This window comes from Microtus oregoni, unplaced genomic scaffold (assembly GCF_018167655.1).
Source record: "Microtus oregoni isolate MIOR12 unplaced genomic scaffold, Mior012 000118F_ref0000498, whole genome shotgun sequence".
NCBI lineage: Eukaryota > Metazoa > Chordata > Mammalia > Rodentia > Cricetidae > Microtus > Microtus oregoni.
Genome location: NW_024544747.1, coordinates 1,850,080 through 1,871,539, shown reverse-complemented (window position 1 = coordinate 1,871,539; position 21,460 = coordinate 1,850,080). Strand labels below are relative to the sequence as shown.

Genomic DNA, 21,460 nt, shown 5'->3' with positions numbered 1-21,460 from the left:
GAACTCATTCTCATCCGACGTGGCCCTTCAGATGTACTTAGTTGATCATGAAGATCCTCCACAGTCTCGATGTCTTGAAGGTCATCCCCTGAGTCAGCAAATAGTCTTCTATTTTGAAAAGTCTGTAAGTCTGGTAACCCAGAACCTAAAGGTAGCTGGGTCTACCACTGGAACCCCAGGTAATCCCACAGGGTAGAGTTTCCATATGTGTTAAAATACTGGAGAAGGGATTTAGCATGCTGTCTCTGCTCACTGTTTGGGAGTGGCCACAGAGTAAGGAGGATATGCAAGTTTTAACTATTATATGGTTTATTTAGCCAAAAGTTTAGTGCAAAATTGTACTGGCTCACTTTAAGTCATAGTAGAACGAGCCTTTTGGGGTGGAAAGAAGCTGGATGTCCCTACTCAAAGGTCATTATTGGAGCCCAATGCATGTTTCCCATATCCCGACCACTAAAATATGTTCTGCTGCTCACTGTCATGTCTATAATTTGTCTGCCACCATTTACTTTTAATGACAACTTGCTGTCCACACTGTTGTTTTCCAGTTTGGGATTGTGAGCTTTGTTTATGGTGTCTACTTGACAGGCTCAGAACTGCTCCAAATGGAATTATTTATGAAGGGTTTATCCTGGGACTTAAGCTTTCAAACTGACTGCATTTTCTCTGACTGCTTTATGTATGGACTCTCATAACCACACCACATAAAGCCTTTTGCTTCACGTTAGCCATTACTCTTCTTCCCTCTCTTCTGTTCACAGTCACCAGGGTTTAGTTATCCTGTTGGAGTGCCTTCACCACTGTCTGCTTATGCAAGAGAAGAGCTGCCCATCCATCTGCTCATCCACCCATCCGTCCACCCACCCATCCACCCATCCATCCACTCATCTATCCACCCATCCATCTGTCCATCCATCCATCCATCCATCCACGCATCCATATATCTACCCACCTACCCATCCATTCATCCACTCGCCCACTCATCCATCCATCCATCTGTCTGTCCATCCACCCACCCACTCATCCATCTGCTCATCCATCAATCCATCCACCCACCCATCCATCCACTCATCTATCCACTCATCCATCCATCCATCTGTCCGTCTATCCACGCACCCACTCATCCATCCATCCACCCATCCACCCATCTGTCCATCCACCCACCCACTCATCCACCCACTCATCCATCCATCCATCCATCCACTCATCCACCCATCCATCCATCCATCCACCCATCCACCCATCCACCCACTCACACATCTGTCTGTCCGTCTGTCCCGTCCACTCACCCACCCACCCACCTGTCTATCCATCCATCAACCCATCCATCCATCCATCCATCCATCCATCATCCATCCACCCACCCATCTGTCTGTCCATCCACCTATCCATATGTCCATCCATCCATCCATCCATCCATCCATCCATCCACGCATCCATATATCTACCCACCTACCCATCCATTCATCCACTCGCCCACTCATCCATCCATCCATCCATCCATCCATCCACTCATCCATCCGTCCATCTGTCTGCCCATCCATCCACCTACCCATCCAGTGATTAGACACTGAAAGCCATCTGCACATGAAACGCACCAAGGCCAAAGAATCATTTTAATTTAGTGACCAAATTACTGCAAACCTTTAAGTTTAGAGTTAATAAGGCAACAACATAGATAAAAGAAATAATAAGATGCATTCCAGCTCATTGAAATAATGCAGATTAAAAGAGAAAAATCAGGATAGTTGGCAACAAACAGAAAACAGCTCAATTTTAGATTTAACCCCAATCATATTAATAATGAAATATAACTTGCTTACCTATCCACTTGAAAACATCAGTAACGAAGCATGACTTGTCTACTCATCCATTTTGAAAACTAGAAATTGTTAGATTGTGAATTATGTTGGAGCTGGGTAATTGACATATATATTCCTCATTTTTGTGGCAAGAATATTTAGGCAAAAGCTAACAGTCTTCAAGTATACAATGAATTGCTATCAAGCTACAGTTGCTGTAATGTATGAGATACCGGGAGGTGATCCTTTCTAATACGCTGTGTCCTTGGACTGACAAATCCCTTCTTCCCTTACCAAGCGTCTAATGAGCCCCATCCTCTCTTTGCTTGCCTGATCTCAATTTACCAGATGCAACATGTACATGAGATCCAACAGTATTTGTCTTTCTGGGCTTGGTTTATCTGACTTTCAGGTTAATCCCGTGTCATAAGTGAAATGATCCCCTTTGGGTAGCATTCCAACATGTGGCTACATGAAATTCCCTTTATCCAGTCATCCACTGATGGGCATTAGGACTGGTTGCATAGCTAGGCTGTTATGAACAGTGATGCTCAGAATGTAAGCTTGCAGGTATCTACTTGGCATACCTCTTTTGTGCCCATTGGTTATATTTTATTTATTCATTCATTAATTTATTGTGGGAGGCCAGCACTTGTATTGGTATTAGAGATCAGGGGAAAACTTGTAGGAGTAATTGCTTTTCTTTTGTATGGGTCCTGGGAATTGAACTCTAATTGTGCCTTCCCCACTCAGACATCTTAGTCTCCCTTCACTGATCATATACTTAGTACTGGTTTTGCAGAATCATATGGTAGCTCTATTCAGATTTTGGATTTCTGAGCAACTTTCATACCATTTTCCATCAAGACTGTATAAGTTTACATTCTGACCAATAGTAAGTCAGGGTCTACTTTTCTGTACATGATTGTCAATACCTAGTTTTAAAATATTTTTTGTAATAATCATTCTAATAGGTGTGAGATGACAGTTCATCATAGTTTAATTTACATTTCTTTGACCATTGATGGTGAATATTTTTCCATATCTCTTTTGGCCTTTGTCCATATTCTTTTGGAAAGTGTTCATTCAGGGCCAGGTGTGGTGGTGCACACCTCAAATCCCAGCACTCGGGAGACATAGGCAGGCTGTTGAAATAGGAGCTGCGGGGCTGCGTCCCCGGCACCCGGCCACCCCCATGGCTAGCTTTACCCGAAATAATTACATGGAAACTGTATTCTTTTAAACACCGCTTGGCCCATTTCTATCTAGCCTCTTCTAGGCTAACTCTCGCACCTGGACTAGCCCATTTCTAATATTCTATGTAGCACAGCTAGGTGCGCTTACCAGGGAGATTCTAGCCTACGTCCATCCTGGGTCGGAGCTTCATCGCATGTGTCTGCCCAGGAGCCGGGAGCATGGCGTCTCTCTGAGGCGTCTTACCTCACTTCCTCTTCTTCCCAGCATTCTGTTTACTCCACCCACCTATGTTCTAAGCTATGAGCCCAAGCAGTTTGTTTATTACTTAACCAATGAAATCAACAGATTGATATATGACACTCCCACATCAGCAGACAGATCTGAGTTTGAGGCCTACCTGGGCCTCAAGTTTCAGGATAGCCAGGATCACACAGACCCCACCCCTGCAACCCACCCACCTCAGCAATCAACCCCACCCCAGCAACCCACCCACCTCAGCAATCAACCCCACCCCAACAACCCACTCCACCTCAACAATCAACCCCACCCCGGCAACCCACCCTATCTCAGCAACCCACCTCATCCCACCCCTGCAACCCCTCCCACCTTAGCAACCCATCTCCACCTCAGCAACCCTTCCATCAACCCACCCTACCTCACCCCTGCAACCCACTCCACCTCAGCAACCCACCTCACCCCACCCCTGCAATCCACCCCACCTCAGCAATCAACCCTACCCCACCTCAGCAATCCACCTCACCCCAGCAATCCATCCAACCCCAGCAACCTGCTCCACCCCATCCCAACAGTTGTTAACCATGTATATGCCCAGGGAGGGACGGGTTCCTTTACCTCTTGAGCCCTCCGCCCCTTCTGGAGAGGTTGGAGGTGCTAATGGATTCAATCTTGTAGTGTTTCCTGTGGAGAATCTGATATCAGGTTAGCAATCTTGTAAAATACAGAAAAACGAACTGTTCTTCTATATATTTCCAAGGAATGATGAGAAACTGAAATTAAAAATTGTTAAGTGACACAGTACACACGCAAATACAAAGATATTTAGGAAGGAATCCTAGAAAGGCAAGTAAGACTTATGTCCTGAAAAAAGTCACAGGACACCGGAGCTCTCAGAAGCCCACAATAATGCTGAAATGGAAAAGTTGGTCTGCTGTCATGCAAGTTTCTACAAAGTTGAGTGCTATAAATTAATGCAATTTTGATCAAAATTCCATGCTGCTTGCTTTATGTCTGTGCTTATGAAATCCAGAGCCTCATCATGCTATTTGTGTGCTACGCCCCTGCACATGTATGCTACACTCTACACAAGATCTTCAGCCTGGAAAATGGTATGGAAACAATATTTGCCAATCATGTGCCTGTTAGAAGATTTGTATCCATAATATACAAAGAGCTCTCAAAATTCAATAGGAAAGCATCCTCTAAAGCATGAAAGACTTGAGTAGACAACTTCAACTGGGAGAATTTGCTGAGCCAAGACATTTAACAGTTTGGTCATTAGTGAACTAGAAGCTGACACCACAGTGGGTTAATCAATCCATCACACTTTTACAACAGCTAAAATTAAAGAGACTGGTCGTGCCAGATGCTGATGACGATATGGGGCGCTGATGCCCTACTGGGCTGCTGGCTGGAAGGTAAAATGGCATACACTTTGAAAAGCAGTTCAGAACTTCCATTTCTTTCTTTATTATTTTAGTTTTGAAAGGCATGGCCTCCTGTAGCTGGAAATTCGTTATCCAGGTGAGAATGACCTTGAACAGTCTATGTGACAGGTATTGGGGATTCCACCCAGGGCTTTGTGCCTGTCGGGCAAGCATGCTACCAAAGGAGCACACCTGCAGCCCTAGACTCTCCTTAACTTGTCAAGTACAACCCAGGAGAATTCAGTCAGTTAATTCCTAGGCATTTATTTATACCCAGAGAAATAAGACTTTGCTTCCACACAAAGACGCACAGTATTCATAGCAACTTAATTTGGAGCAGGCAAAAATCTAGCACTACCCTAAATGTCACCAATAAGTGCATTAAAATTGAGGTATGTCCCTCCAAAATGATTACTGCCCAGTGTTAAGAAGAAAGGAACACTTCTCAGGCAACAACAAAATAACCTCAAGATTATCATGCTGAGGGAAAGAGTACACCCCCAAAAGTTCATACTATACGGTCCCATTAGTTCTGGGAAACGCAAACGAATGTTCAGTGATAGATCAGTGGTTGCCTCGGGGAGTGGGTGAGAGGGCAGTGCGGGGAGAGATTGCAAAGAAACATCAGGAAACCTTGGGTGTGACCATGACCTTATTGAGGAGCTCCTGCACGCATGCACACGTCAAAACTCATATTCTAAACATGCAACTTATTGTGTGCCAAATATATCTCAAGAAAGCTACTGTAAAATGCATGCAGTGGGCACATTATGCGACAGTCTGTTCTGGGCTGCGTTAGAAAAGTGTAAATGCTTTCTTTCCCCCTTTCGTCTCTACAATAAAGCTATCAGTTTGATGCTGTGATGGACTGCTCCCTCCTAGTGACAGAACACCGAGGTTTGGACAGGTTGTCACCCGCCACTGCTTAGTTAAGAGGTGCTATTCCGACTCCATTGTATTTGCATTAGAGACACATCGCTGGGAGTTCTCGTCTTCACAGTGTAGATCCTTAGATATGTGGCGGAAGCAGTTCAGAGGCTCATGCCAACTTCACAGAGCGACCCACGGAGTTTGGAGAGGGTAAGGTGACCTCTAAGCTTTCAAACCCGAGGGCTGTCAGGGAGCAGCGTCTCTGCCACTCAGAACAGGGCCCTCTATAACACCGGCTGCCTTTTGCTTGCTGTGTTAACAACTATCAGTTGACCAAAGATCAAGTCGTTCAGCCAGAAACTTTCAGCTGCTGTGGCACGATGACCGAGTGTGTCCCGGAGCAAGGAGAGACTTGTCATTGACCAGGGCCGCAGAGCACCGGAGTCGACGCCGGTACTGGCGGGGCCGGTGGGGGCGTCGCGGGGGCGGGCCCGGGGACGCTGGCAGGCGCTCGGGCGCGGCGCCCCCTGCCGGCCGGGCTCCCGCGCGCATGCCGTCCGGAGCGCGGGGACGCAGGCCGGCGAGCCGGTAGCGAGAGGGCAGGCGGGCGGGCGCGCCCGGCAGGGTAGGTGGCCGCGGGTCGGGCGGGCGGGAGGGCGCGGGCGGGAGGGCGAGCGAGCGGGCGCGGGGGCCGCGGGCGGGGGGCGCGCGCAGAGGGTCGCGCGGGGGCCCGGCGGCGGGGGCGCGCGGCGGCGGGGGCGCGCGCGGCGCGAGTCATCAATTATGCAAGGGCTCGCGCGGCGCGGGGGGCGGGCGCGGGGAGCGCTCCAAGATGGCGCCCACCGCAGTCCCGCCCGCCGCAGCCTCGGCGCCTCTGCAGTCCGGCCGCGCCTCCCGGGCCCCGCGCTAGGGCCGCCGCCGCCTCGCCCGAAGCCGCCGCCGCCGCTGTAAGTCGCCCCGGAGCCTCTGGCCCGGCGCCGCTCCTCGGCCTGGGCTCCTCTCTCGCCCCGGGACCCTGGAGCGGGCTCGCCCCTCTCAGCCCGGGGCTTTGCCGCAGAGCGCGCGGCGCGGTTCGCGGGCCACGGGGCTCACGGGGGTTCGCGTGGCCGTGGAGCGGGGTTTTGCCCTTCGTGTTTTGGACGGGTGTTTTAGAAGTCTACGGTGTTTGCCGGGATTCCCGAGGAGCATGGGGGACCACCAGCTCCCACCCTTGGACACCCTAACCTCCAGGGCTCCGGGTCGCGCCGGGGACACGGGCTTACCCCGGGCCCCCTCAACGGTGCAGCCGGCACCCAGCTCGCAGTGCCAGCCGGACCGGGGGTCTCGGGCTGCTCTGCAGTCCCTCAGCTCTGCCCCCTCCCCCAGTCCTAACTGAATCCTCCCTCGTTCGGCTCCACATTGCTACCAACTGCAGAAGCCGGGGGACTCCGGGGTTCGTGGGGCAGTCGGGACACCTTCTGTCCTTTACTCCTTTACTCGACTGTGTCAGTGACCCTCTCATCAGGGTGCTCAGGGGCTGTGTGGGAGCCCCCTGCGACCTTCCTTGGCAGGCTAGGATTCCTGCATCAGAGTACATCACTTTCAGAATATCCCCTTCCCCCACCCCCACCCCTACGCCACCCTTTGCAGAGCTTGCTCCTCTCCTTGCTCCCTTCCCTCCCCCACCTTACCACGGGCAGCAGCACCCCGGGCTTCTCGTTAGCGTTGGGATACAGAACTGTTTGCCCAGCTCCACAGCTTGGACCCTTCCTCTCTACTTCACTCTTGGTACCCTGGGGACCGCAAACCCTCTGCATTTCTCCCGAGAGCTCCGCTCCCTGCTCTCCATTGCCCGCAGCAACCACCGGTGGAGACTTGGCAGTTAACTTTCCGGGCGGTACTGGGGGCTGTCAGACCCCTTCAGCGTCCTTAGCTTCGAGTTCGGATGGCGTGGGAATCATTTTTCAGCCTGATAAATAGGAATTCTCCAAACTGTGCGTTCCTTCCAGCTACTCCACCCTATGCCCTCTCCCTCACTCACACTGCAGTTTTTTAAGCACGGGGGAATACATTTTATAACTGGAGGTTCCAAGATTCGCATCGGTGTTCATAATCAATGTCATCTGGTGGGGTGGAGGGGCATAGAAGAAACTTTACATTGCATCTGGCCAAACTCAGGGGCAGGGAGAAATAATCACGCTGGAAGCTCTGCCACACAGGGGGAACTGCTTTTAGTGCACAGTGGGCACCCAGAAGGGCAGCAATCAGAAGCAGGAAGTGTGGGTAAGGGCCTTTAGGGCAAAGGGGGAATGCTTTTTCTAACTGTTTTCTCGAGTTTAAACCTAAAGATTCTTTGGAGAGGGGTTTGTGTGCTACGACTGGGGGATCTTTTAGCTTCCCAAGCAGATTTCGGGTGTAGTAGATTTTTCACCGTCTCACAGGCTCTCTTCCCTTTTCTCCGTGTGCATTAGGAGATATGGGGGAGGGAGCCTTTTTTTCTTTCCTCAAAAAAATTGTTTTTTGATGTGTAATGCAAATGGCTGGACGGCATTACTACCAAGTACCAGGATGGCAGGACTGGGGATTCAGACTTAAAATGCTGACAGCTTTTAGCGTATTGTCAGTAACCTAGCTCTCGAAATACTGCAGCATTTTCCTTTGGAACTCATGACCCATCAGGCCTTGGGTTCTCCCTGAAAGAGGATTTGATTGCTGTGTGTGGGGGTAGTGACGTTTTGGTGTTCTGTGAGCATTCTGTCTGTCCTAGAAATGGAAGCTCTCTGGAGAGGGCTGCAAGCGTGTTCTGTGTTCTTAGAACATCTGATGTGTGTGGATGTGATGTTTCTTACTGGGTTGTGGTGGGTTTTGTAAAGCAATTCGTGATGATGCAGGCCACTTAGTTACTGGTTTCTTGGGGTCAGTTTGGGAGGCTGACTTTATATGCTTTTGGTTTTCATCTGAGGTTTTGTCAACTTTCTTACAAATAATTGGAATATTTTCTTTTAAATTAAAAAAGGATAATAGCTTGGGATATAATATATTTAAAAACGAACAGCCTTATAGTTGCCTCCTTGAAGGCGGACCCTCAGCAGTTCCTCCAACCCCCTCTCGGGCTTGGGCTTGCATTTTCTTTTGCTTTATTCTTGTACTAGAGGGGACCTGCTGTGGTGCTGAACGGACAGCTCCCAGGCCTTTGTGGCTGGAGTCACAGACTGGAAGGGACTGGGTTTGATGTTAGAGCAGCAGGCTTTCCTGTGGCTGTGATCTGCCTGGGCATGCGCAGCTGGGTTGTACTTGAGGTTGAAGGTCTAGTTATCACATTTTTGTTACTCCCACATAAGTCCTCATTTTGGTTTGCCCCTCAAGGAGGCAATGCTTTATAGACTGCAACAGAGCCATAGGTACATTCTGCTGACTGTATGATTTCAGCACATTTTTTGTCATTTCAAATAGCAAGAAACTGTTAATATTGCAGTAATTTGGTCTTCGCCAGTAGTAATTAGATAGCAAACCAAGTTAAGCTGAATGTGAAGGGCATCTTTGCTAGGTTGGTCGGAACAGTGAGCTGGGAGAGGGACTCAGCAGGCTAGCTTGTGATCCATTGTGTCACTAGGGTATGCTAGTCTAAAAAGTGTTTAAAAATCATAGCGTAAGAAGGGCAGGCATGGAATCCAGTGTGTTCAGCCTTCTGTTTCACTCGGGAACCCTTCTTATAAGAAAACTATGCTTTGAATATTTTGACTACTCACTACCAACATGGATGAAACTAGTTCGTCCACTGTGGTTAAAATACTTTAATCTCTCTTGAAAGTTAGCATGTGTAACATTGAAGTACATATATTGGAACTATGTAAGAGGCAAATGTCTTTCACGTGCTCGCTACCAAGAAAACAGACAACATTTTGTAGAGAACTGATAAGACGCTCTATGTATTTGGAAAGAATGCAAAGAAACATGGCTGCCTAAAGTAAGAAGAGGGTTCTGTGAATGGAAAGAAAGCTGTCGTTCATGTGCTGGGTTATGTAAGAAGTTCTGGGCAGCACTTGCTTTACTTAATGATTGTTTAACCCCGGAAGGCTGTCCTGAGATGGGCAGAAAACCCATCCTGTAGAGAAAGTGTTAACAGCCTATCCAGTGTGGAGGCAGTTACCACGGTTATAACAATATCACAACACTGGCTGCAGAAACAGCTGGAAGAAAGTCCTCCTGACTTTTATGTGCTCAGCAAAACCGATGACCATGTTTGAGTGCACTTTTTCAATTTCAAGGTGCACTTGCAGAAGTTACACGAGTCATGCTTGCTTTCAAACTGTCTTCCAGGTCCTTAAACTCATGCTCTATCAGACTCAGGGACTCAGACATTAAGTTGTTGTATTTCTGTTTACTTTCCCCCTTAATCCTTTAAAACATTTTTCAGAAAACGGTCTTTAATGTGGGCAAATTCACTCACATAGTAAACCCTTCTTTTAAAGTCTCTTGGCTAAAATGTAGCAAGTTAACTAGACAAATAAAGACAATGTTTCTCATTGTGGCTTGATGACTAGTGTCACCCAGTGAGTCTCAGATGTAAGGCGCTGTGTTGGACATGGATACAGTTGCTAAATGGCACCAATTCAGAAATGATGCCATACTCAAACTGTGCCTGTGAAGAGCAAAGAGGAAGAAACAGGACACGAGCCTGTGGGCTTATTGATTGGGGAAATGTTGTGTGAGTGTTAGGTTGAGCTCAGTGATTTTTTTTAAAACCTAAAAAAACCCTTGTAAAAGGGTAGAAAATAAATATAGGAAAAGAAAGGAAAAGGGGGTAGGCCTCTGAAATTTTTACTGTCTCTTTGTGAAGTTATAGAAACACAGCTAGGATTAAATGGTATGTCATGGATTGAGGAAAAATGACCCAACCATTTGCCATAGTTACTTTTCATTTCCTGTGTGTGTGTGTGTGTGTGTGTGTGTGTGTGCGCGCGCGCGCACACGCTTTTGAGACAGTTTCTCTGTAGCTTTGGAGCCTGTCCTGGAACTCGCTCTGTAGTCCAGGCTGGCCTTGAACTCACAGAGATCCACCTGCCTCTGCCTCCTGAGTGCTGGGATTTAGGGCTTGCGCCATCACCACCTGGCTATAGTTACTTTTCTTACACAGGGAAGAAAAGACAAGAGGTCTATGGGCCATGGAGTCAGACAAAACTAAGTTCAAATCCTGACTTGGCTAATTACTTGCCCTTTAACCTTGGGCAAGCTATCTAATTTCTCTGGGTTTCAATTGCCCTTATCTATAAAAATAGGAATAGTAATGTCTACATTGCAATGTTTGTGGGGATTGAATAAAATCTGTTTCCGAGGTTTAGCAGGCTAGAGGGTATTTATATGTGTGTCGGATTTAGTTGTATGTACTGTATTAAGTTTCAGTGGCCAGAAAAGCAGACAGCTCCTGAATTTAATCTGGTTTAGGAGGTGGGGCTTGTAAGTGGCTTAACCTGAATGGACAGTCTTGGTCTCAAAGGAGGAAAAACAAACCACACCACGATTGCATTGCCAAAGTAATGCTTCTCTTGTTCCCTCCTGAACTAAGCTATGGTGGCTCCTGTCCACAAAAGAGTGTTTTAGCATCAGATCTAAAGACGAACTAGGCCTAGAAGTTGAGGCACCATTGTTCTCATATAAGCTCGGTCTTGTCAGTGTGGTAGAGTTTGAAAGGGGTTCTGTCTTTATTTTAGTTTTCTTTGTATGTGAGCTTGGAATGGCTGTGTCTGAATGGCTATCATCTTAGGATCTTTGGTCACTATTACTCTGTTTACCAAAATTCAAAGTATCCTTCTTTCTGGTGGTTTTTAGAGCTAGGTAAGGCAGGCTATTGTTTTGTTGCAGTTTAGGAGACAGTGTGCCCAGAAGGAATGAGGACCACGTAAGAGGTCATGTGCAAACTGCTGCTGAGGCTAGTTGATCCACACGTAAAGATTTCTTTTTTTCCCATTAAATGGTGTTACATTCTGATGTTCATAGAACCAAGTAAAATGAACAGTTTTGGTTTATTTTAAGAAATTATCATTATCCTAGGTAGCTAAACATATCTTAGTGAGTGGGCACAGTGAAAGATTCTGAGATAGGCAGAAGGAAGGCAGAAGGACCTCTGAAGGAGCATTTTGGAAGAGGAAGAATGAGGAAAAATGACCTGAAGTGTCAAGAAGTGGTTGAAGTAGCACCTCTTCGTTCTGTACTTGCCCTACCCTTCTGTGGTGACCCGGAAATGCGCTCACACTGCCAACCTGTATAATAACGAGGACAGTAGGGAAGTTTGACTCCTGGAGCGTCCTTGCCCATGTAAGGTTGAAGCTGGTGCAGGATTTAGAGAGCAGAGCACACTGGGAACCGGTGCTGGAAGGGTGAAATCTAGAGCATGGGCAGTTCTTGGAAGCCATTAGGCTAGGAGGGCACAGGAGGAAGGGGATAATGGCCAAGATTTTACTCGGGCATAGAGATGTATTACAATGAGGAAAACTGGTAACCTGAGGGGCTAAGGCAGTGGTTCTCAAACTGTGGATCTCAACCCTTTGGGGGTTGCACATTAGATATCCTGTTTGTTATATTTACATTAGAATTCATAACAGTGGCAAAATTACAGTTATGAAGTAGCAATGAAATAATTTAATGGTTGGGGGTCACCACAAAATGAGAACTGTATTAAAGGGTCGCAGCGTTAGGAAGGTTGAGAACTGCTGGTCTAAGAGATGCTCTTAGTTTGAGACTGAAGCTCTGCTGGGCCTGGCAGTTAATTTGGGGTCATGTGTGTGCGTGCGCGTGCATGTACGTGTGACTGACACGTTATGTGGAGAGGTTTGGAGCATCTTTATAGCCTTATGGTGGTAAGGAGAGGCTTCCTGTGTCACTGGGGCTTGTCCAGGTGTCTAGGAATGAAGAACATGGAATCCCACAAACGTCCTGTTAACCGGCTCCTTCCTTGCCCTCTTGGTCGGTACTGTTCTGAAGTCCCAGGCATTGCAGACAGACAGAAAAGTTCTGAATTACAGTTACTTGTTTTCCTCCATGTTGATTCTTAACTGATTATTAGCATTTCCATCAGAGTGAACTTGGGGAGTAAGGCAGAGATCAGGACTGCTCCATCTGTGAAAAAACAGTCCCTTTCATGTATTATTTCTCCCTGTTTCAGTTGTAAAGATGGTGGAATACTGGCCTCCAGAAGCTTAGAGTCCATGCAAACGGGTGAAATACCAGTTGTCTTCTGCGGAGCCGCGGCTCGAGTGGATGCGGCTGTCTGCTGAATGGCTAGCTTCTTCAGTTCTTTAATTAAGGATAGTGTTGTGAGCTCTGCTGCCACAGCCACTACTGTCTTCCTGCCTTGGCAATAAGCTGAATTAAAACAATTTTAAATGAAAACAAATTAATACATTTTTATTAAACTGCAGAGGAATATTAAGCAGGTTGGAAATGAGCCTAGCAGAACTTTCTCAGAGATCAGAGCACCTCATTGGCTACAGAATTCTCGACTGGATTTCCTAAGACTTGGTGTAGAGGTGTGAACCATTGTTTTTTTTTGGGGAAAATACCTTGAGTATAGTAGGCATGCTTTAAAGATTGGCGTTGGGCTGGGGAGGAAAGTGTTAGGATTATTCCTTAAAGGGTGGGAGGTACAGCGGACAAGGCGGTAGTAAGAGAAAGGTTCACACCTGTGACAAGGGGCATACTCTCCCGAAGACTCCTGTGGGTCCTGCTCCGGACACAGCACAGAACCTGAGGAAGGTGGAATTCTTGTTAGTTTTGTTTACGTTTGATCTTAACTTTATGGCACATGTTTTCTTTACCTGATTTCCACGTTAGGAAAACTGGAGAGCATTTTCTTGCTTTATGGAAGACAGGACAACTTTTTAAATTTATTTTATTTTTATTTTATTTTATTTTTCTCTGTGTAACAGCTCTGGCTGTCCTGGAACTTCCTCTGTAGACCAGGCTGGCCTCAAACCCAGAAGTTCACTGCTTCTGCCTCTGAAGAGGTGGGATTAAAGGCGTGTGCCACCACTCCCTGCTGGGGTAGGGTAGCATTGTAACCCCTCATTTTCAGTCAATATTCCAACAACTTTCCCACAAAGACATTCTTGGTGTTCTCTCTTCCATTCTACTTTAAACACCCACCTTTTGGATTTCCTTGTTTGAATAGTTGCTAGAGGCAGAGGGTTCAAAAATATGAAAGTCGAGTTGTCTTTTACTGTCTTCTAGCCATCCAGTATGCATTCCATAAGTACAGCCATGGGTACTAGTTGTACACATACACACAGTAGCCCCTTCTGTCCCCCCAACTATTTCTTTTGGACTCTAGCGTCCAAACACCGAGAAGGAGTCGCCCCCAGAGACCATCTCACACACCCCGGCTGATGCAAAAGCATGAGGATTTTATTAATTCTGTCATGACAGAGTCCCCCAGCATTCGGGAAGCCGAGGGACCCCGAATAGCGGGTACAGTCTACTTTTAAAGGGGCCACAGAAGCAAGGGGGGTTATTCTTTGACTATTCTGATTGGCTTATTTGAAAGGACTATTACCAATAATTGACTGGAGAGCTGTTGCCAGATCAGATGAGGTAAGAGGTCATTTTGACCCCGTTTCCCAGGGGACCGAACCAAAACTTACGTATATGGGTAATTGTTCAGGAACTGAGTACGTGCTAGTGTAGCTGTTAGGTCCTTGGTTCCCAGGGGAGGAGGGGAAGCACTATGGCACAGAGGCTGAGAGGATTCAAAAATGGCTTCAGGATTGTCTTAAAGTCTTACATTCCCTCCTCTTATTTGGTCAAATATCTCAATCTTGAGATATTAGTAAATTTGGAGGACCAATTGGATCTGTACTCAGAAATTAACAAACTAGTGTTGTTTCCTTGTAATAGGGAGGTCCTGCTGACAAGCATAGCCAACAAGATTGTGTGAAAGAGACTAAGTCCTTTTTGTTAACCCTCAACCAGGAGACACTGACATTGGTTTTACATCCCCAGGCAGTACAATAAAATATTTTAGCCCCCCCCCCATACTGCAGAGTTTGCTTTTCCCCCGGACAAATATATCATTCAGAATATTTGTATACAAGATAAAAGTTTTCATGGGTTTGCTCAGTATCCTCCCAAGAGGCTTTTGCTAAAACAAATAGGTCAAAAGTTAGCTGGGGGAACCAGGTATTCAGGGGATGAACTTCAGTGGCTAGCCTTAAGGCTTGCTCACTCTCAAAGTTAGTCAGGGTCCAGATTAAACATCAGGGCAAAGATCAGCAAGCCTGGCAGAGTCAGGCCTCCTTGAGAGGATTTTGGGTACGTTGAAGCTTTTATTTGGATGGTCCTGGGTCGTCCTGTGAAGGTGCAGGCTTGACGTGAGACGCATGTATCTAGGCTGCAATACCGTCCATTTTGAGGGCAGTAGGTGTAGGGTCCCTTTCAGCAAGGTTTAAGGTTCTGGGACCGGTGTCTCCGAACGTACACAGAATCGCCAACCTGGAACAGGTGTGAGATTTCCGGGTTCCCAGGCTGGTGTTGGGAGGTGCCAGAAGAAAAGCAGGGAGAGTAGCTTAGTCCAGCGGGCAGCAGCAGGGATAGCTAGGGCCCCTTTAGGGAGGGTCTAGTCCAGCCGCAGCAGCAGGCTCTGGTCAGATAGTACTTGGTTATGCCCCAAGTCCTTCCCGACACCCATGGAGACAGTCCCACTTCTCGCCCCTGGGAGACAAGTGGGGGAGATGTCTGAACCCCTGTGTCCAAATATTTCCTCCAGGGGAAAATCTTTTGCCAGCCTCCAGGGGTAGCTGTGGGGGATATGTAGCTCGGATATCCCAGGAGGCTAGCTCTGCCACTAGTTGACAGAAATCAGGGGTGAGGGCAGGGGTATCAAAGCAAGGGCTTGAGGAGGCATGGATTGCAGGTATGAGCGGGCAGCTGCTGTTCTGGCTGTGGGGTGCTGCAGCTTTTCTCAAGACCCTCCGGATATACCCCAGGTGTCAATTCTGGAACGAATGCGAGATTTTCAGGTATCAGGGTGGCCAGGGGTCTCTATGCCTGGGCTCGGAGATCTGGAGAGCCTTCAACCGCGCCTGCAGATGGGGTTTGTGAACAAATGGGTCATAAGGGGCCTTAGGAAACTAAGAGGGGGGTCCCCCATATTGGATCTCATAGGGGGTTAGTCCAAGCTGAGACGGGGTGTTTCGTACACAGAACAGGGCTAGGGAAAGGAGCTGTACCCAGTCTCTAGTGCCAGATTCCAAAGGCTAATTTGGTAAGGGTCTTTATCCTTAGTCTTTACTATCAGACCTTTGTACTATTGCTCTTACCTTAGCCAAATTGGCAAATTAGTGGGGTGCTTTGCACCCCCCCTCCTTTTTTTTAGACCCGACAACTGGACTCTGGCAATAAAGACGGAGCTGCTCCCTACCAGCTGGAGTATTGAAGTCCCATCCTCTATCTCGTCCGGTGATTGGGTTGGCCTGCTGTCAGCTCCTGGGACATTCTTTTTTCCTCTGTGGTTAGGAGCACCTGTAAGAGCTGTTGGCAATCATCCCAAGTGGGCTGATGAATAACCAGAACAGATTCTATAAGCCCAGTCACGGCCTGAGGGTCCCAAGAAAAGGAAGGGTTGTCAGGGCTAGGGCCCGACCAGTGGGCCTCCTCAGGAACGAAGTGCTTCCTCCGGGGGAGGAGGAGGAGGGAGAAGTCTGTCATGCTCGGCTGGATATCAGGAAGAACCAGAGGTGCCTGGATTATGGGTTTCTTTTGCTCCTGTACAGGAAAGAGAGAAGACAAAGGGCTTGGGGAGGGGCCGCCATCACCTCTTCCAGCAATGGGGCTGCTTTAGGAATCAGGGAAACTGATGATGGCTAGGGGGCCGGTGCCAGGTTCTGAATTCCTGCAGGTGGGTTTTAACAAAGACAAACCGACATACAAAAACAAAAAATACAAAGAGACAGACATAAACTGAAAACCAGAAGCTGGTGCTCTCACCACCACTCTGGTGTAGAACTGAAAATACACAAGAACAAAAAGACAGACATAGACTCAAAATCAGAAGCCGGCAACAAACTGCTACGAACCTGGAAGGGAGTGGGCGATAAGGGCCACACTCCCTAGAAACTAAGATGACCTGGTCGCTCCTAGTTTCACAAATTGCCAGTGAAGCGTCCTCCACAGCTGGGCCAGGGAGTGTTCCCAGACACGTCTGTCCCACTGCCTGGTCCCCTTCAAATACTAGCCCTGTGCAGGTACAATTCTCAAGTTACTGATTCACAATTACACAGAAACAGAAACACAATACACAAACAGACAAACATAAAAATGAGCTCGTTTCTTTATACCTCCAACTGGGTTTAGAGTGTGTCTGGGAGTGACTCATTTCCCAGTCAGGGAACCAAATGTTGGACTCTAGCGTCCAAACACCAAGAAGGAGTCGCCCCCAGAGACCATCTCACACACCACAGCCGATGCAAAAGCATGAGGATTTTATTAATTCTGTCATGACAGGGTCCCCCAGCATTCGGGAAGCCGAGGGACCCCGAATAGCGGGTACAGTCTACTTTTAAAGGGGCCACAGAAGCAAGGGGGGGTTATTCTTTGACTATTCTGATTGGCTTATTTGAAAGGACTATTACCAATAATTGACTGGAGAGCTGTTGCCAGATCAGATGAGGTAAGAGGTCATTTTGACCCTGTTTCCCAGGGGACTGAACCAAAGCATATGTATATGGGTAATTGACTGAGTACGTGCTAGTATAGCTGTTAGGTCCTTGGTTCCCAGGGGAGGAGGGGAAGCACTATGGCACAGAGGCTGAGAGGATTCAAAAATGGCTTCAGGATTGTCTTAAAGTCTTACATTTCTATCATCTTTTAGAAAGGCTATTTTTTTTTAAAAAAAATTGTTTTGTATGTATGGGAGTTCTGTGTGCATGTATTCTGTACCATGGACTTGCATGGTGCCTATGGAGGCATTGGATCCCCTGCTACTAGAATTACAGACTGTTGTGAGCAGCCATGTGGGTGCTGGAAATTGAACCTGAGTCTACTGGAAGAACAGCCAGGCTGTTCTTAATGGCTGAGCCATCAAGAACAGCCAGGCTGTTCTTAATGGCTGAGCCATCTTTCTAGCTCACTTAGAAGGACTTTAAATAATTTGACAATTTGATCATTTATTCTAGACTATCTTAGATCAGTCCTTTCTTTATGATATACATATTTCTTCTATATTTTCCTTTTATTGATGAAATTTATATTCTACTGTTTTGGGTTATTTAATGTAAAAAGTTAGTGTTTCCATTAGAGACTTCTTTAAAAAAGTGAGTGTAGAGGAAGTCATGGTGTTGAAAAGTTGTGAAATGACTAAGGGAAGAGAGTGTAACAGGTGCTGAGAAATGCATGAACAATCCCTCACATTCTAGAATCTTCTCTAGTTAAATAAGGAGAAAACAAAATATTAAATAAGAATAGGTTTGCATTGGAAAGGGTTTAATTACCAGCTGAGTGGTGTGGTTGGCAATTAGTTAATAAGTTGAACCCTGCCCCGCCCTGCCCCGACACAGTCTCAGTCTGAAGCCACTGTTCTAAAACTCACCATCTAGTCCAAGCTCACCTGAAGCTCATGGCAGTCCTTCCGCCTCAGTGTCATGAGGGCCACCAGGCCTGTCTAGAAAGTCAAATTTTCAGAAAACTTGAAGTCTAGAAAGTCAAATTTTCAGAAAACTTGAAGTCTAGAAAGTCAAATTTTCAGAAAACTTGAAGGCGGTTTGATGAGAAGCGACTGTTGGAAGATGTGTGCTCTGGGCTTGCTGTGGTGCACCTGAGAAGGTGAGGCTGTAGAGTGTTTGGGGAGCTGTGCGCAGTCCAGGTGGCCTGATAGAACCCCCAGCTGCAAAAATAGTAGTGAGTTGGGCAACATGAGCACAGGCGATTTAGAGGAGTACCAAGTGACTCACGACAAAAGCCATGCGCCATGTAGCAGCATTTACAGGATGGCAAGAGCAAGATGTGAACAGCCAAGTGGTTGGCTGTTTGAGTTGGCCTCGTTGTATGTTGGTGAAAGCGCAGACTTGTAATTATGTGAGCAGGATGGACAGGAAAGAAAGTAAATAGAACTTTGTATATGTGTGCCACATGGATTTTTTTATATTTATTTATTATGTATATAATATTCTGTTTGTGTGTATGCCTGAAGGACAGAAGAGGGCACCAGACCTCATTACAGGTGGTTGTGAGCCACCATGTGGTTGCTGGGAATTGAACTCAGGACCTTTGGAAGAGCAGGTAATGCTCTTAACCTCTGAGCCATCTATCCAGCTCCCCACATGGATGTTTTTGTGTAGGAATTGTTTTCTGATTTTTAAATTGCTTTTCTAAAGGGGTTTCTCCCTGTGAGCTTCTGAGGGTTTTTGTTTTGTTTTGTTCTTTTTGTTTGTTCGTTTTCTCTTGGGAAAAACCTGTCTCTGAACTTGTTTAATTCTTAGACTCCCTGGTGAAGACTGTCTGATCTTTTCTGGCAGGGCTCTGCTTTATGTTAGAGTTCCTCTCCATTTTTCATTATTGCTTTAGTTAAAATTTTCAAGTTGCACTTTATTTAATGTGTGTATATGTACATGTGGGGGTTTATGTGCCATGGTGCCCTTGTGACAGTCCGAGGACACTTGAGGGGCATGGTTCTCTCCTTCCACTATATGGGTGTCTAGTCTCCAGACTTAGTGGCCTTCACCACTGCGCCATCTCCTCAGCCCCCCCTTTCTCTCCCCTCCCCTCTCTTTAGTTATGATTGTTGCATATCTATAACTTGTTGAGTCCTTTTCATGTTCCCCTATGTTTTTTGGTCTGAGTGCTTGGTATTGGATAACCAGTTAGGGGCCGATCATTGGTGGTTCTTCTCCCAGCAGTCATCAGTTGCCTGCAGCTCTTCATCTGAGAGTGGGGCCCCCATCCACACTGGCATGTCCGCTGGTGGTGTCAATTGTTCAGGTTAGTTTAGGCAGCCGTTTGTTCAGATTTCAGTTTCTGTCTCTGGCTCGTACGATCTTTCTGCCCCCTGTTCTGTTCAAATACTTTTAAACTATTTTTGTAGTTGTTTGGAGGATAAGGACTAAGAGTCATGCACGTTTCCTTAGGCTGGCGACTGATGGAGAGCTTTGTCTTTGCTGAAACGGTGGATTTCTTTCTCTTTCTTTCTTTCTTTCTTTCTCTCTTTTATTGTTTCCTTCTATTCCAGATAGACATGAATAAAGGCCACTGGAAGTTTTTTTATAGGTAAGAACGAGGGAAGAGGCAGAGATCTTATTCATGCTGGTTCTTTCCATTCACGTGTTGGGTCTCGAGCTGTGGATGTCAGGAGTCAGACCTGGACTCGAGTGTAATTAGCAGCACAGGCACTGGGGAACTAGACCTTGCTCTTGCCTCTCCTCGTTAGCAGTGATCTTCAAATAAGAAAAGAAAAAAGGAAAGAGTATTTGGAATATCAGAATGTGTATACCAAAATAATAAAACACATTTAGAGAAAAAGCACACCAGAAATTTGCTTCATTAAAAAAATAATCTCGCCAGGTGGTGGTGGTGCCCGCCTTTAATCCCAGCACTCGGGAGGCAGAGACAGGCGGATCTCTGTGAGTTCGAGGCCAGCCTGATCTACAAGAGCTAGTTCCAGGACAGGAACCAAAAAGCTACGGAGAAACCCTGTCTCGAAAAATCCAAAATAAATAAATAAATAAATAAAGAATCTCATTTGTTAAAGTATCTTTCTCTTTTAGACACTTGAATTGTTTGAATCACTTGACCCCCTGCAGATTCCTACCTTTTTGTGCTCAGACAGTTGACAGTAACCCCCCCCACCCCCCCACCCCCACCCCGAGGCTGGCTGTGAAGCCTGGAGGACAAGCCAGGTTCATGAGCATGATGTAGAGGGATTTAGTGCTCTGGGTAGCGGTGCACAGCATCCTTGCAGCACTTCCATAAGGAGTGACTATGCTTACTTGGTGTGCTTGCGCCTGCCTCCTAGTTAGGATATGCAGCCCACAACAGCTAAACAGTAGCGCCCTGTGAAGATGCTCTGGAATGCGCTGCACAGGGCAGGTCCACTTAACTGCCTGCAGGGAGGAGAGGGCAATCTTCTGGATAAATCTCTGTGATCTGGTTCAAGGAATGAATATTGAGCTGGAGGTGTCTTCCAGACCTCTTGTTTGTAGTATTTCTTCTTTCTGGTCTCTAGGAAAAGGGGACGAGGGTTGTGACGTGCACTGTTTGTTGTAATAACAGCGCAATGTAGCTTTCACTTACCTACTGGAAGATTCCCTAATCAGTGACCAAAGAGTATGATTTAAAGGTTGTTTTTGTAGATCCTTAGCATCAAAAAGTCTTCAAAAGCTTTACAGGGCAAAGCAAAGCCCTTTTTGTTCCTGTGTGCTGAATAGATACTAAAGCCTTGCTATCGGTTGGCCTCACTGGTCCCTGTACCCATCTTAACCAGAATATACTTAGTCTGACTCTTGAGGGCTGATGTGCTTTGTACTGCTGGTAAGTGGTGGGCTACCTTCCACCTTGTAGCTTTCAGGGCTTGCGTGTATGGTTTATCTCCCGTTCATTGGCAGCCTGCTTCCTGGTGTCTGGTTAAAGTGTGAGTTGGAAAAACCCAGAGTGGTGCAGGAAGACCTGTGTGGGGATTTGTAAGACCAGTTCATTCATCCCTTGGTTGTGACCTGTTCCAAGTTTCATCAACGAAGTAAACTCCTCGTGACGTAGGTATGTGTCACTTTCCAGCGGGACTCAAGACCAGCAGCAGCTCCAGTAGGTGCTTCTGTTGAGGAGTGTGGCATCGTAGGCCTTCCCTGAGTGTTTGGAATTCTTTTGTAGACTCTGGTGTATAATTATGAAAACCAGTGGTGAATCTGTGGAATCCAAGGCATGATGGATGGTAGTCCAAATTTTGGGCAAGAAAATATGTTTTTATGACCA

At 46.8% G+C, this 21,460-nt stretch overlaps 1 protein-coding gene across 3 annotated transcripts in view; it reads left to right on the top strand.

Annotated features, from left to right (window-relative positions):
• The first annotated feature begins 6,076 nt into the window (after positions 1–6,076).
• The window catches only part of Scn8a (sodium voltage-gated channel alpha subunit 8), a 180,490-nt gene continuing 165,106 nt past the window's right edge, over positions 6,077–21,460 (top strand). The window contains exon 1 of one of the 3 annotated variants that reach the window (XM_041646022.1): positions 6,077–6,158. The gene's annotated coding sequence lies outside the window, so the exon portion shown is untranslated. Of the gene's footprint in view, positions 6,159–6,333; positions 6,481–7,777; positions 7,796–21,460 lie in introns of those variants that run through there. The other 2 variants (XM_041646021.1, XM_041646024.1) reach the window with 2 other exon arrangements.